This window comes from Macaca thibetana, chromosome 6 (assembly GCF_024542745.1).
Source record: "Macaca thibetana thibetana isolate TM-01 chromosome 6, ASM2454274v1, whole genome shotgun sequence".
Lineage (NCBI taxonomy): Eukaryota > Metazoa > Chordata > Mammalia > Primates > Cercopithecidae > Macaca > Macaca thibetana.
Window position 1 is genome coordinate 38,455,628 of NC_065583.1, and position 13,737 is coordinate 38,469,364.

Genomic DNA, 13,737 nt, shown 5'->3' on the forward strand with positions numbered 1-13,737 from the left:
TCTAACTGGAGATGTCCAACAGGCAGGCAGAAATGTGGGCGTGGAATCTGGGAGAGAAAACTCTAATGGAATATTTTTCTTATGACACATTCCTGTTAAGCCTCCATTCCCCGGGTTTGGCTAAGGCCACCGTGGACAGATTGGTGGGGGAAGTGCTGTTCTGAGATCCTGGGTGTAGTCTTACAGTCCTAACAGCAAGGCAGCTTTCTTTCCCTGTCTCTGCGTGGGGAACAGAATTTGTGCAGGCTCAAGTGTGCCTGGCAAGAAGGCCAAACTGAAAATACCTTCCACAGCTCTGGGGCCTAACATTGAAATTCCATCTTCAACCACATGTTTGTCAGGTGAGCGTCTCAAGCAGGATGAATTCCTGCAGAAGCACAGAAATCTGAGGAGCTCCGAGGTTCCTAGCAAATTAGAATCTTGAGGTAGGAGAGGAGCCAGCCCCTTACCCCAGAAGCCCAGTAGGAACTGCCACCAAGAGAAAATCGACACTAAAAGCAATTGGTGATTTGTGCCATCAGAAGATAAGCTGGCCAGGACAGGTCAAGGGGAATGAGAGAAGTTACAGCAAATTCTAATACAATTGCTCTGATTTTAGGTAATTTCAGGATAGCATGATAGCATTATTTTATACTTGAAGATACTTTGGGATGCATGAGCACAAAGCCTGTGTCATTTGCACTGTTTCATTTACTGAACACCAATCCTATTAGTTCACTCTGTATTACAGTTATTATCCCCATTTTATGGATGCAGAAAGTGGAGGGCAGACAGGTTAAATGACCTCCCCCCAATCGCCTACCGGGGGGTAAGTGGCATGTCTGGGATTTGGAAGCAGCCCATCTGATTCCAGAGGCTGCCCTCTTAGCCACAGGCTCCACCAGCACGTGTCTGAGACTGTGGATGGCGCTTTGTACCACCAAAAGTACTCTCTTATATTTATGTCCTCCAAATAGACAGAAACAGGGCCAGGATGAAGCCTTTAGCCTGAGATGACTTTTCACAGTGTCCTCTGGGGCTGGAAGGTAGACCCAGTATCCGGTATCCTGCAGTACCTTCCAGGCATGAGCCTAAGAAACAACATCAGAGTGAAGCACACTGGCTTCCACCTTACAGAGGACACACTTCATAAAGCCTGCGCTTCCTATAAGATCACACCTTCCACATTAGTCCCCAGTCGTGGGAGCAGAGCCACCAAGAGGACCTAAATCAAGGTGAATGAGGGAAGGTTGGTGGCCAGTTACAAATTTTGCACTATAAAACCCCAAACTTCCCTCTAGCAAATCCTGTATTGGTTTTATATTTGCTTTCTTTTTGGCTTCTAAACTCCTTACAATAGACTCAATGTTGTATTATCATCATTAAGATAAAACAGCAGGTCTCAGTATGTACTGAATACATTTTAAAAACACAACATCAGACCTACAAAAAAGCTGCTAAAATAGTGAAGAATTCCTGAACAATCTTTACCCAGATACCCCAAAAGTTAGCATTTTACTACATTTGCCTTATCTATCATCTATCTCTCTTTAAATTTTTTCTTTTACCATGTAAGAGTGAATTGGAGACCTGATGCCCTATTCCCTTAAATAGTTATGCATATTTCCTAAAAGCCTGCCTAAAAATTCTGCCTCTCTAAACCACAGTGCGATTATCTAAACTGCAATGCTAACATTGATGGAATACAATTATCTAGTCTATAATCCTACCTCAGATTTTGCCAATTGTTCCTATAATGTCCTTTCTAGCCAAAGAAAACCAAAGTTATGTGTTGCATTTGCTTGTCATGTCCACAGACATCTAGAATAGTTTCCGAATTTTTTTATTCCATGGCGTTGACATATTTGAAGTGAACAGCCCAGTTATCTTGTCGAATGCCCCTCAGTTGGGTCTTTCCTCAGTTCAGGGTCTTGCCCCTCCATTGGGTGAGATTCAGGTTATATGTTTTTGTTTTTCTTTTCCAGGAATTTTTCAGTTCTTCTCAATGCCTCATAGGAGGGACACGCTGTCAGTTAGTCCCATTTAAAGTTGGTGTCTGTTAGGCTTCCCTACCGTACAGCTACTGTTTTATCCCTCGTGATTAGTAAGTCTCTTGTGAAGAGACACTTTGAAACTGTGTAAATATCCTAAGTGAATCATTCATTGATGATTCTCCATGACTCAAATACTTATTATTATGGTTGCCAGATGGTGATATTCTAATTCTGCCATTCCTTCTACAGTTATTAGTTGCTTTCAACCATAAGGAAGAATTTTCTTGTATGCTTTATTTATTTATATCAGCTTGGACTCATGAATTCTTACTTTATTCAGAAAACCTCAATATTTAATAAAAAAAGAAATGTGTCTATCAAAGCATCACTCATGTCTGTTGGAACTCTTTACTATATTTATTTTGATGCTCAATTGTCCCAAATGTTTGCCAGACACAATTGTTTCATTTAATTCATTAGGGATCAAATTTTAATCATTCAATTCTCAAAACAACTCTATGAGGTGGGGATCCCTCTTGATGTTTCTGCCACACAGGAATTATCTCCTCTCCCCATCCACACACACCTTTTTTTTTTTTTTTTTTTTTTTTTTTTTTGGTGAGACAGAGTCTCCCTCTGTTGCCCAGACTGGAGTGCAGTGGTACAATCTGAGCTCATTGCAACTTCCGCCTGCCAGGTTCAAGTGATTCTCCTGCCTCAGCCACATGAGTAGCTGGAATTACAGGTGCGTGCCACCACGCCTGGCTAATTTTTTCATATTTTTTAGTAGAGATGGGGTTTCCTATGTTAATTAGGCTGGTCTCGAACTCCTGACCTCAAGTGATACACCCGCGTTGGCCTCCCAAAGTGTTGGGATTACAGGTGTGAGCCACCACGCCCGGCACCTCCCTGCCCCATTTTAAAATGAGAAAGACTCAGACGGGATAAATAACCTGTCAGAAAAGCTATGATGAGAATTCAAAGGCCCACTTGAAATCTCATGCTTTTTTCCAGAACCCATTGGCCCTTTAAGATATTTTTTCTTTTGCAGATGGGATACTTAAGGCTCTATTCCTTTTTGTCACTTACTCAATTCTATTCAGGACAGAGGAGGTGAAGGAGAAACCGTGGCTTTGTCACTGACAGCCTGTATTTGTAACGGTTTCTGCTTTGGCCAAAAGCTACCCTGACTCTAATCAGCACTAAAGTTAGGAAGGTGTGTTGATTTAGATCCTGGCAGAATCCTTGTGTTCTTGAAATAGTGTCTGGCAATTGGGTTACTGAAAATCTAATATTTTAAAGTGAGTGAGTTCATTCCAGTATTTAAAGGCAAAGTTTGGTGAGGTCTTTCATCATATAGCTATCAACTAATTTATGATTTACTAAATATGGATTTTTTCATATTATGCTTGTGTTAATCATGACACTGTGAAGAAGCTTCTCATTCACACATCTGTGGCACAAGGAAAGTTGCTAACAACAGCATAGAGAGAACCCAGAAAACCTCAATATTTAAAAAAAAAAAAAAAAAAAGAAAAGAAAGAAATGTGTCTATTAACGCATCACTCATGTTTGGATTTGACCCTAAAATGAGTTTTGAGGGTCACCAGACTCACAATCATCCCAAGTGTCATTAAAAACACAGAATATGGTCAAGGCCAGCACAGACAACATAGCGAGATAGTGAGCTCTCATCACACGTGCGCGTGCACACAGACACACGCAGAATTTGGGGCCTCATGCCACATACACCAAGTCAGAATCTTTGGTTTCAATAAACTTCCCAGAGGACGCTAAAGGTCAGTCACTAAGGGAGCTCGGAGGTGCTGGGGACTCTGACCAAGCTTGGTTCCTGGGGGGCTGTATACTGGCAATGCCAACCTCTGGGCCTCTTGCCCTCAGCAGTTACCAAGGGAAAGAGTAATTCTGTGGTCCCCAAGTGAGGCAGCCAGACCTGGACTGGTTAGTGACCGTTCCACTGACCTGGGAGAATGAGCCTGTGGTGGCTTCCATCTCATTGAGCTCCCGCCGCCTTCCTGCAGCAAATGGAGCAGCAGAGAGAATGCATCACTAAGTACTCTGACGCACGGGACCTGTACGGAGGTCTTGGCAGCTCTAAGAAAGTTTTAAGAAGCCTGTTTGAGGGAGATGGGGAACCAACTCCTTTTTCTAGATCTGGTGAAAACCAGGGCAAATAAACAAAACCCAGCTGTTGATTCACAGGGCAGAGTACTGCCTGCGCTTGGGCAAGGTGACTTTGCGCCTCTCTAGTTCTACACCCACCCCACCCCCGTTCCCACGTGTCTACCCTCACTTAGGCTGAAGCCAGCCTAGGCTGTATGGAGCCAAGTTCAGGTGTTATCTATCATATTAACACTCAAGTAGACTAGGCAGTGGTGCGCTAGGAGGTGTTTAAAAACTGGATGGGGTGCGGGTGGGGGTGGAGGTGGAGGGCTGATTTGTAGCACTTGGTGATTTTGGTGGTATAAATAACTCCCACCATAGCCAGTTTCAAGCTGGCTCTGGTGACCTGAGATGAGCCAGTTTTAAGTATAAGATTCATCAGCCTCAGCTGGGGCTACCACAGGGACGGGGCAGAGAAGCAGCAGAATTTACTCTGCCACACAGCAGATGAATGGGGCCAGTGCCACATGGTCAGCTTAAGCCTCCAAGGAGAGAAAAATCACTGTCCCTGCCTCTCAAGATTTTCAACCTTTTCCCTCTGGCATTTGAGAGAAACAATGTGGCAGAGGGCTTGAGATTGTTCACAGTCCTCAGGGCCCTCCGGTTTGCTCTTAATAGAAAACCGTTCCAGGTATTATCAAAGGAAAGAGCTTCAAGTGAGCAGAGGGAGTAGAAAGCTGTCATTTCTATTTGGCTTTCCCTGCAACACCATTGCTATGTGCGTGTGTTTTAAGAGCAATAGCTAATATTAACAACAGTAAGACATGAAGGTAGTTTGTGGAAATTAGTGGCCAGCCCAACTCCTGCAACTTTCTAAACCTGTTTTTCCCAACCCTAGCAGGAAAGGGAGGGGGCACAAGATCTGCACTCCATCTCTCTCCTGGTGTGAAACCTCAGGGTGGGCGCCCCAGTTCTGGAGCTCCAGACTAAGGGTAGAAAGCCCAGAGGCTGAAAACTGTTTCACTACCTGACCTTGGGCTGCCAGAACCTCTGGCTTTCCCCATTGCCATTTGGGACCTATTATGGCTCTAGAGAGGGCTTGGTATGGTTTGGCTGTGTCCTCGCCCAAACCTCATCTTTAGTTGTAGCTCCCACAATTCCCACATGTCATGGGAGGGTCCCAGTGGGAGGTAATTGAATCATGGGAGCAGGTCTTTCTCATGCTATTCTCATGATAGTGAATAAGTCTCATGAGATCTGATGATTTTATAAAGAGGAGTTCCCCCACACAAATTGTCTTTGTGCCTGCCACTGTCTATGTAAGATGTGACTTGCTCCTTGTTGCCTTCTGCCATGATTGTGAGGCCTCCCCAGCCATGTGGAACTGTGAGTTAAACCATTAAACCTCCTTCCTTTGTAAATTATCCAGTCTTGGGTATGTCTGTATTAGCAACATGAGAATACACTACTACAGGGCTTTCTGGTTGTAAGGAAGAGAAGTCACTCAAATCCACCCATATACAATGAGGTGTTAATTGTAAGGATACAGGGATCATCTGGGATCCTAAAACAGAGCACAGAACCTAGCCCTTCTAGGAAAATAGCTGTTCAGGACTGAGGCAGCTTTTTGCTTTCTCTGGTTCTGGTCTTTTCTTTGTGCACCAATCTGTTGCCTCTGCAGATAGGTCTCTTCGTGTCTTAAACTTGTATCCAGTGCAACATGACCACCAGTCCTAGCTGGACATCAGGAGCTCTCATCTCATGCACCCATCTCTAAGGACAGCTTCCCGCAAAGGTCAAACTCACAGGAGCAACAATCTGATTGGCCTGCATCGTGTGTTTAAACCAGACCACTGGCATTTTGACAGCCTCTGGCTTGGGTGTTGTATTAATTCTTGCACTGCTGTAAATAAATACCTGAGACTGAGTAATTTATAAAGAAAAGAGGTTTAATTAGCTCACGGTTCCACAGGCTGTATAGGAAGCATGATGGCTGCTTGGGAGGTCTTAGGAAACTTTCAATCATGGCGGAAGGTGAGGGAGAAGCAGGCACATCTGACAAGGCCAGAACAGGAGAAGGGAGAGAGACAGGAGGTGCTACATGTTTTTAAACAACCAGATCTCATGAGAACTCACTCACTATACAGACCAAGGGGGGATGATGCTAACCCATTCATGAGAATTCCACCCCCATGATCTAATTACCTCCTATGAGGCCCCTCCTCCAACATTGGGGATTACAGTTCAATGTGAAATTTGGGCAGGGATGCAGATCCAGACCCTATCACGTGTCTACTCGTGTCACAAGTAGACCTTTTGACCATGGCCAAGGAAGCAAGTGGGGAGAAATGGATGACACCTAATATGTAGGGTTGTCCTTTACAGGGGTAATGGGCAGAACCCATAGAGCCCCAGGTGATGCCCAAGACTGGCAGGCTGAATGTAGTAATGGCTCTGCAACAATTTAGAAAACATCTAGATATTGCCAACTCCTTCCACAAATTGACAAAAAACAATCCATATTGTGATACTATATTATTGACTTAAAGGCAATGAACTTTATACAGCACATGAATAGATGTCATTTAATCCACACAGCCTTAGAAGGGAAGTGTTCTTATGTCCGTTTTAAAGATGAGGAAACTGATACTCAGAGAAGAGGGGTGATTACCTCAAGATCCTACAGAATCACACTTGATGTCAGGTTCTCTGGCGCCTCACAAAGGAGTAGACAATCAAGTGGGACAGAGGGCTGTGCAGAAATCACCCCTGAGTTTATCTAGAGCTCAGGATTTCTATTTTAAGTGAAAGAACCCAATGCAGATTGCTTTGAGCAAAATGCGAATTTATTGGCTGATGTAGTGGAAAAGATCAGGTGCATCTGGCCCCATGGTATGGGTGCTGCTATTCTTTGTCTCTCTCGGCACTGCTCTTAAGTCATCCAGCTCTCAGGCAGCCTCCTTCACTGAGGGGACAAGATAGCCACCAGCAGTCTTCATGCTCCAAATCTAGCAGACCAAGTCTCTCACCACTACCTATCTAAAAAATCTAGAATACTGATTCTCCCTGGACTTAATTAGGTCTTAGGTTCATTCCTGAATTAACCAATCACTCTAGTTCAGTGGATTTGATGATCTCATAGGCCAGACGGGGTTCATAAATAAACCGTTGTTGCCACCTAAACCCATGGGATCTGAGAGGAGTAGGGGGGGCCTCCGTGAAGGAAAACAGATGCTGTTACCAGAAGAAAGAGTAAGAGATGCTACACAGGCAAAAACAACAGATATTCCCTTGTGGTGAGAGAAGTGGAGGGCATGTAAGCCCGAGTTAACCTCGGGAACACAAGTGGGAGACAGCTCCAAGTCTTGGGTGTGGACACAAGTCAGGACCCAATAAATATAGAATGAATGAATGGACAGATGGATGTTGGTTCAGACAGTTGTAACATGATGAAGAGTCAGTGCTTCTGGGACATAAGTTGCATGCAGGCGCATTGGAGAAGAGGTTGGGGCCATATCGGGAAAAACCTTGATTGCTATGCTAAGGAGCAAGGATTCTCTCTCTCTTTTTTTTTTTTTTTTTTTTTCGTCTTTCATTCCCCCCTTCCTTCCTTTCCAGGCCACATGGAGCTTCTGAAATTTTTTGATCAGAGATGTGCCATGGTGAAAATTTGGAGCAGAAAAAAATCCCTTGAACATTTTGAAATGCTGTACTTAAGTGAATGTATTATCTATTGAGGGCCAGGAGTGCCCTCCTTGCCAGTGGAGGTGTTCCTGTAAGATTTGAAATCCCTGGCTGGAAGCGGTGGCTCATGCCTGTAATTCCAGCACTTTGGGAGGCCGAGGCAGGTGGATCATGAGATCAGGAGTTTGAGACCAGCCTGACCAACATGGTGAAAACCCGTCTCTACTACAAATACAAAAATTATTCAGGTGTGGTGGTGCATGCCTGTAATTCCAGCTCCTCAGGAGGCTGAGGCAGGAGAATTGCTTGAACTGGGACCTGGGAGACAGAGGTTGCAGTGAGCCGAGATCATGCCATTGCACTTCAGCCTGGGAAACAGAGCAAGACTTCGTATCAAAAAAAAAAAAGAAAGAAAAAAGATTTGAAATCCCTTTATCTGGCAGTCCTTGAAACAAGGAAAATGTGAGCACAGCATGGAGGAAGAGCAGCAGCAGGGTATCTAAGTCTGATTAGATACACCCACCCCCTTTCAGGGCCTCCAACGATGCTGCCCCACCCCAGTGAAGGTGAAGGTCTGAACTGGGTACCCACAGAGTGTCTCAGACTCATGCTTGTGGGATGGTTGAACAGGTTTGGGTGCGGCCCCCAAGGTGTGTGAACATCTTTCTGAACTGAGGATCACTTTATGCCATTCAATTCCATGTCATGATCTGGGCATGATGTATTGCCATTCTTTATTACAACTGACTGAGGGGTCCTTTGTAAGAATTCCAGGGTGAAATGTCTCAACACTGATGCACCCCTGGATGCGCCAAATCATCAAGTGACGACTTGAATCAACTGTGCTTGGGAAAGTATTTGCAGAGGCCTCTGTATGACACGATTCCTCCCTATTCTTATGACATCCAGTCATGGCTTCTCCTGGCCCAGAATGAAGAACGAAAGTCAGGATTTTAAAATAAGCTTTGCTTCCAGAGTGGAGGAAGGCATAAAGTCTTTTCTTTCTATTATTCTTAATTTTTTTTTTTTTAGACTGTCTCACTTTGTAGCTTAGCTGGAGTGCAATGGCATGATCACGGCTCACTGTGTCCTCGACTTCCTGGGCTCAAGGGATACTCCTGCCTCAGCTTCTCAAGTAGCTGGGACTACAGGCATGTGCCACTGTGCTTAGCTAATTTTTAATTTTTTTTTGGCAGAGATGGAGGTCTCGCCATCTTGCCCAGGCTGGTCTCAAACGCTTAAGCTCAAGCAGTACTCCCATCTCAGCCTCCCAAGTGTTGGGATTACAGGTGTGAGCCACGGCACCTGACCTAGATTTTTCTTTTAGTGAAATCATTCCAGGATTGATCAAAGTGGGACAGTGTTTGTCCATTTTATATTGCAATGAATATTTCACATCTTCTGCTTGCTGTATGAAACAACTTTTCTACGAGGTACACTATTAAAATCTCAGGAAATAGTCAACATAAAGTATGGGGGCCTTTATACTGGGACTTCAAACGAAGACAAGTGGCAGACAGTGTTCATGCTGAGGAGACATTGAGGCTGGGGGAAAGAGCACTTACTATTCTTTCCCGATATGATGAATTCCTCTGCTGTGTCCTGTATACCGTTCTCCAGGACAAAGCCCTGGCACTGGGGACTTAATTAGGCCCTGTGCCCATTCCTGAATCAATCAATCACTTTGGCTGGGTAGATGTGATGATCTCATAGGCCAGAGCAGGGTCACAGTGTCATGGTTGGATCGCGGGTTGATGCCAGCTCACCCAAACCCATGGAACCTGAGGTGAGGGGAGGGGCAGGGTGGCTCCCCAAAGGAAAACAGAGGTGCTGCTACCAGAAAGAGGGGTACTGGATGCCAAGCAGACAAAACAAAAGATATTGCCTTGGGGTGAAAGAAGTGAAGGACGTTTGGGGGGTGGAGCTTCTGAGACCATTCCCAGAGTTAGAACAGTATGGGAATTAAGAGTATGGGAGTTAAGCATTAAGCTCTGGAGTCAGCCCACTGGGGTTGATTCTCTGCTCTGTTATTTATTAACTCTGTGACTTTGAACAAGTTGCCCAATCTAATATTTGGCTTCTTCATCTACAAAATAGGGTAACAACAGCACCTATTTCATAGAGCTGATTGGAGAATTAAACGAGACTAATGTACAGCAATTGGTTCAATGCCCATAGCATGGAAGTGCTCCATCAACGAGACAGACTTCATCACTGGCCTCTTAACATGCAACCGTTTAGCCCCCTTCAGGGAATGTAGGAGACTTGGGTGAGGGTCTTGCTCTATAAGCCCACCTTAGTTGACTCCCACTATTCCTGTGCCCTACAGATACTCACCTATCATCCGCTTTGAGTCTTCATGTTCTCTCTGCTACCTCTGACTTCTTTAAATCTCATTAGGCTCAAGAGGGGGTTCAAATGCCATGAAAATGATCTATTTTTAAGCATTAGCAGATCGGGTTAGAAACACACTGGTTCTCCCAGAAGACGACACGTGCTCATGGGATTTCCCTGGCAATTCCGTAAGAGCCTGAAGGTCTGTTGTCAGCAGCTGGATCAGGGTGGAGAAAGGAGCCATTTTCAAATTGTTAAGTTTTTTTAAAATTTCACATTACATACTTCCAGCCAGCAAAGCACGACTTGGCCCTCTGCGGGGGCTGCCTCCATGCCACGTCCCCAAGGACGAAGGGACTGGCCATCACTTGCAGCTGGAGTGTCTGGGGCTGCCCAGGGAATGAGGAGTATCTGCACAGAGCTCAAGAAATGGGGAATTATTCACCCAAGATGAGTAAGCAGAGGGCTCCTAGGAGGAAAGAAAGTTTTTAATCCAAACATTTCCTGCTCTTATTCCTGCCACTGTAAAACCAAGGTGGAGTGTGTGCCAGAGACTGTGCTTTCTGAAGGGCTCACTGCTGAGAAGGGCAAAATGAGGTTGTTGACATTGGTTCTGCAGAGGGAGGAGGCTGATGTGGGGAGGATGGAAGAACCATATCAAAACCAGAAGGAAAAACTGCCACGAAATTTTAAAATGATCACGTGTGATGTGATTATGTTTATGCATTTGTGTAAATCACGTGTGTGTATCTATAAATAAATTTGGAAGTTTTAAAAGGTCATATGATCTCAGCACATTGGGAGGCCGAGGCAGGTGGATTGCCTGAGGTCAGGAGTTCGAGACCAGCCTGGCCAACATGTTGAAACACTATCTCTACAAAAAAAAAAAAAAAAAAATTAGCTGGGCGTGGTGGCTTGCACCTGTAATGCCGACTACTTGGGAGGTTGAGGCAGGAGAATTGCTGGAACCCACGAGGCAGAGGCTGCCGTGAGCTGGGATTACACCACTGTACTCCAGCCTGGGCAACAGAGTGAGACTCTATCTCAAAAAAAAAAAAAGGACATATGGGCTGTAGAAGCAGACAGACCTATGTTTGAACTTTCAGTTCACTGCCACCTGGCTCGTGTGACCTCCCTGATCCTCAGTTTTCTCATCTATAATTATAGATGATTATAGAACTTCATTCAAATGTCTTGAGGATTCAATATAGTACAGTGTTAGGTACCTAGCAAAATGTTAGCTAATATTGTCAGTCATTGAGAGAAAACAGAGCCTAAAGGCTAAGATGGGGGGTGGGTGAGGGTGACTAGAGTTTTCAATTCTCCAGAAAGCTCTACCTTCTCATGTTTCAGTCACATTGAAATCATACCTAACCACTAGCCACCTCTCTCTCTCTCTGCTCTTTCTCCCCACTCCCACCTTCCCCATTTTTCTCTCCCCCCCACCTCATTCTTGATCCTTGCTGTCCTTCTGCTTGGGACATTTCTCCATTTGCCTAAGTGGGAAACTCTTCTCTATCTTTCAAGGTCCATCTTGAATGCCACCTCTTCTGTGAAACTTTCTCTGGTTCCTATTTCCCAGTAGAAAGGATCCCTCTTCCTCATCGCATCACACTACCTGCCACGCACTGCTAGTATGGTCACACCACATGGCAAACGCTGTTCCTTGTATATTTCCCTATGGCAGAAGCCAATTTTGAGTTTCCTGAGGACAGAGATCATGTCTTACACTTCCTGGTTGTAGCAGCTCCGGCATGGAAGAGGTGGTCAATAAGTGATTGCTGAATGGAAGCATAAAAAATCGAGGGTGATTGCTCTCAATGGGCCATGGCCAGTTGCTCCCCACTGTAAGGAAAAACAGAACGGAAATGGACTTAAGCTGCCACATGGGAAACTTCAGTCAGAACCAAAGAATTCCCTCAGTGAGAGTGTTAGATACCAGACCAAACTCCTGTGGGACAGTGTGGAATTTCCGTGAAGGGACTTTACAAGGAATATTTTTTTTATGTTTGGGGGTGATTGTGATGTGGTTTTGCTTGAAGGCAGGCCCGTTTCACACGAGGTTCATGAAACAACCCGGAAGTAACCCAGTTGACAGCACAGGGTCTCTGGCTCTTGGTCAGCTGTTTCTCCAGCTGGTTTCTTGTGCCCAGCACCAGCCAAGGAGGCTGGGAAAGAATGTGGCTGTGTGTGCCTGAGTGGAGGGTGGGAGGTCTTCCTCCCACGAGCTCCAATCCCAGTATGTGAGCAAACGGTGCCTTTTGCCAAGGGTCACAAAGTTACCCTGTGTTCAAGTACCCACGTCTAATAACATGCAGTTTCTTTCTTCCAGCCGTAACTGTAGAGTAAAACAGGAAGGAGGAGCTGCTTTCTAGCGCAGTGCTTTTCCCACATTTTTGTCCCCTTGGTCAGCCCACCCAGGGGCTATGAGCCCCTGCTGAGTGCCAGCCCCAGGCTGGGTACCGGGCAGAGGTGAACAAGACCTGGTCTCTGTCCTAACTGAGCTGTTTATTAAGAGCAAGATGGGCCTCAAACATTTGATGACAAGTCATGAATTAATTATAGGTAGAAAGTACGTGAGGGAGAAAAATGGTGTGATGGTGTGATGGGAGAAAAGGCGGAACAGAAAGATGGCCACCCTCTACTGCCATAATTTCAACTTGCTCATCACAGCTAAGGCAAGCATGACTACTCTTTTTCTTTGTCATGAAGGTTCAGAAAAGGTAGAAAAACAGTTAATAATTCTTTCCAATAACCTACCCCCACCTCCAAATCCCAAAAGGGCATCCAGTCACAGTGTCAGAATACATATTACAAGTTTACGGTGGGCACAAGACCTGGAGGGTAAGATGCGATTTGGTACCCAAAGAAAGAACCCGTGGACTCACGTTTTTACTAATTTGCTGGTTGGCCTGGGGAAGGCATCAAAGCTACCTGGGTTTCAGCTAATAGGAAGTTGCAGCAGGCTTCATGGGGCCAATGACATAAGAGACGTGACAGATTTACAGTGTGACAGGAGTTGCTAAGTGCTGTGGGATACAGAGGGTCTCCGTGTTGATCATTTCAACTTAAAACCTCTGGCTTTGGTCCTCACTGTCTGATGTTGACTGGGTACTGCAGGGTGGCTTTCTGAAGTATGCACCCCGGCATGGGCATGCCCCTTCCCTGCCAATGGTTATTCAAAGCTCTTCCATGTGAGGAACCTCACCCACCCCGAGCAGTTACCATGGAGGTTAGAGCCTCCCTTGGCTGCTGTGCAGGCTGCAGTCAGCCAATACTGACTAACCCCGCATAGTTAATTAGTGGCAGCTTAGCTTGGTGCTATTAAAAGCAGGCCAAGCCAATGACATTGACACATTCAGGTAGGAGAGAAGTGTGGTATCTGAGTGCAGGTTGAGAAAGAACTGAGAAAATAAGAAATTAGAGCCACGACTTAATTCTCATGAGCAAGCATGTTTGGGGTCTGAGAAAATCTCTCATCACACTCACTCTCTAACATTTACCTAATTTCAACTGTCAATCAAATCCACTTCTAACCCAGGTGCTCTTAGGACTAATCATGCCGTCAGAACTGAGTGAAAAACACCAAGCTTAAAACCACAGGACGTGACAGTTTGCGCTC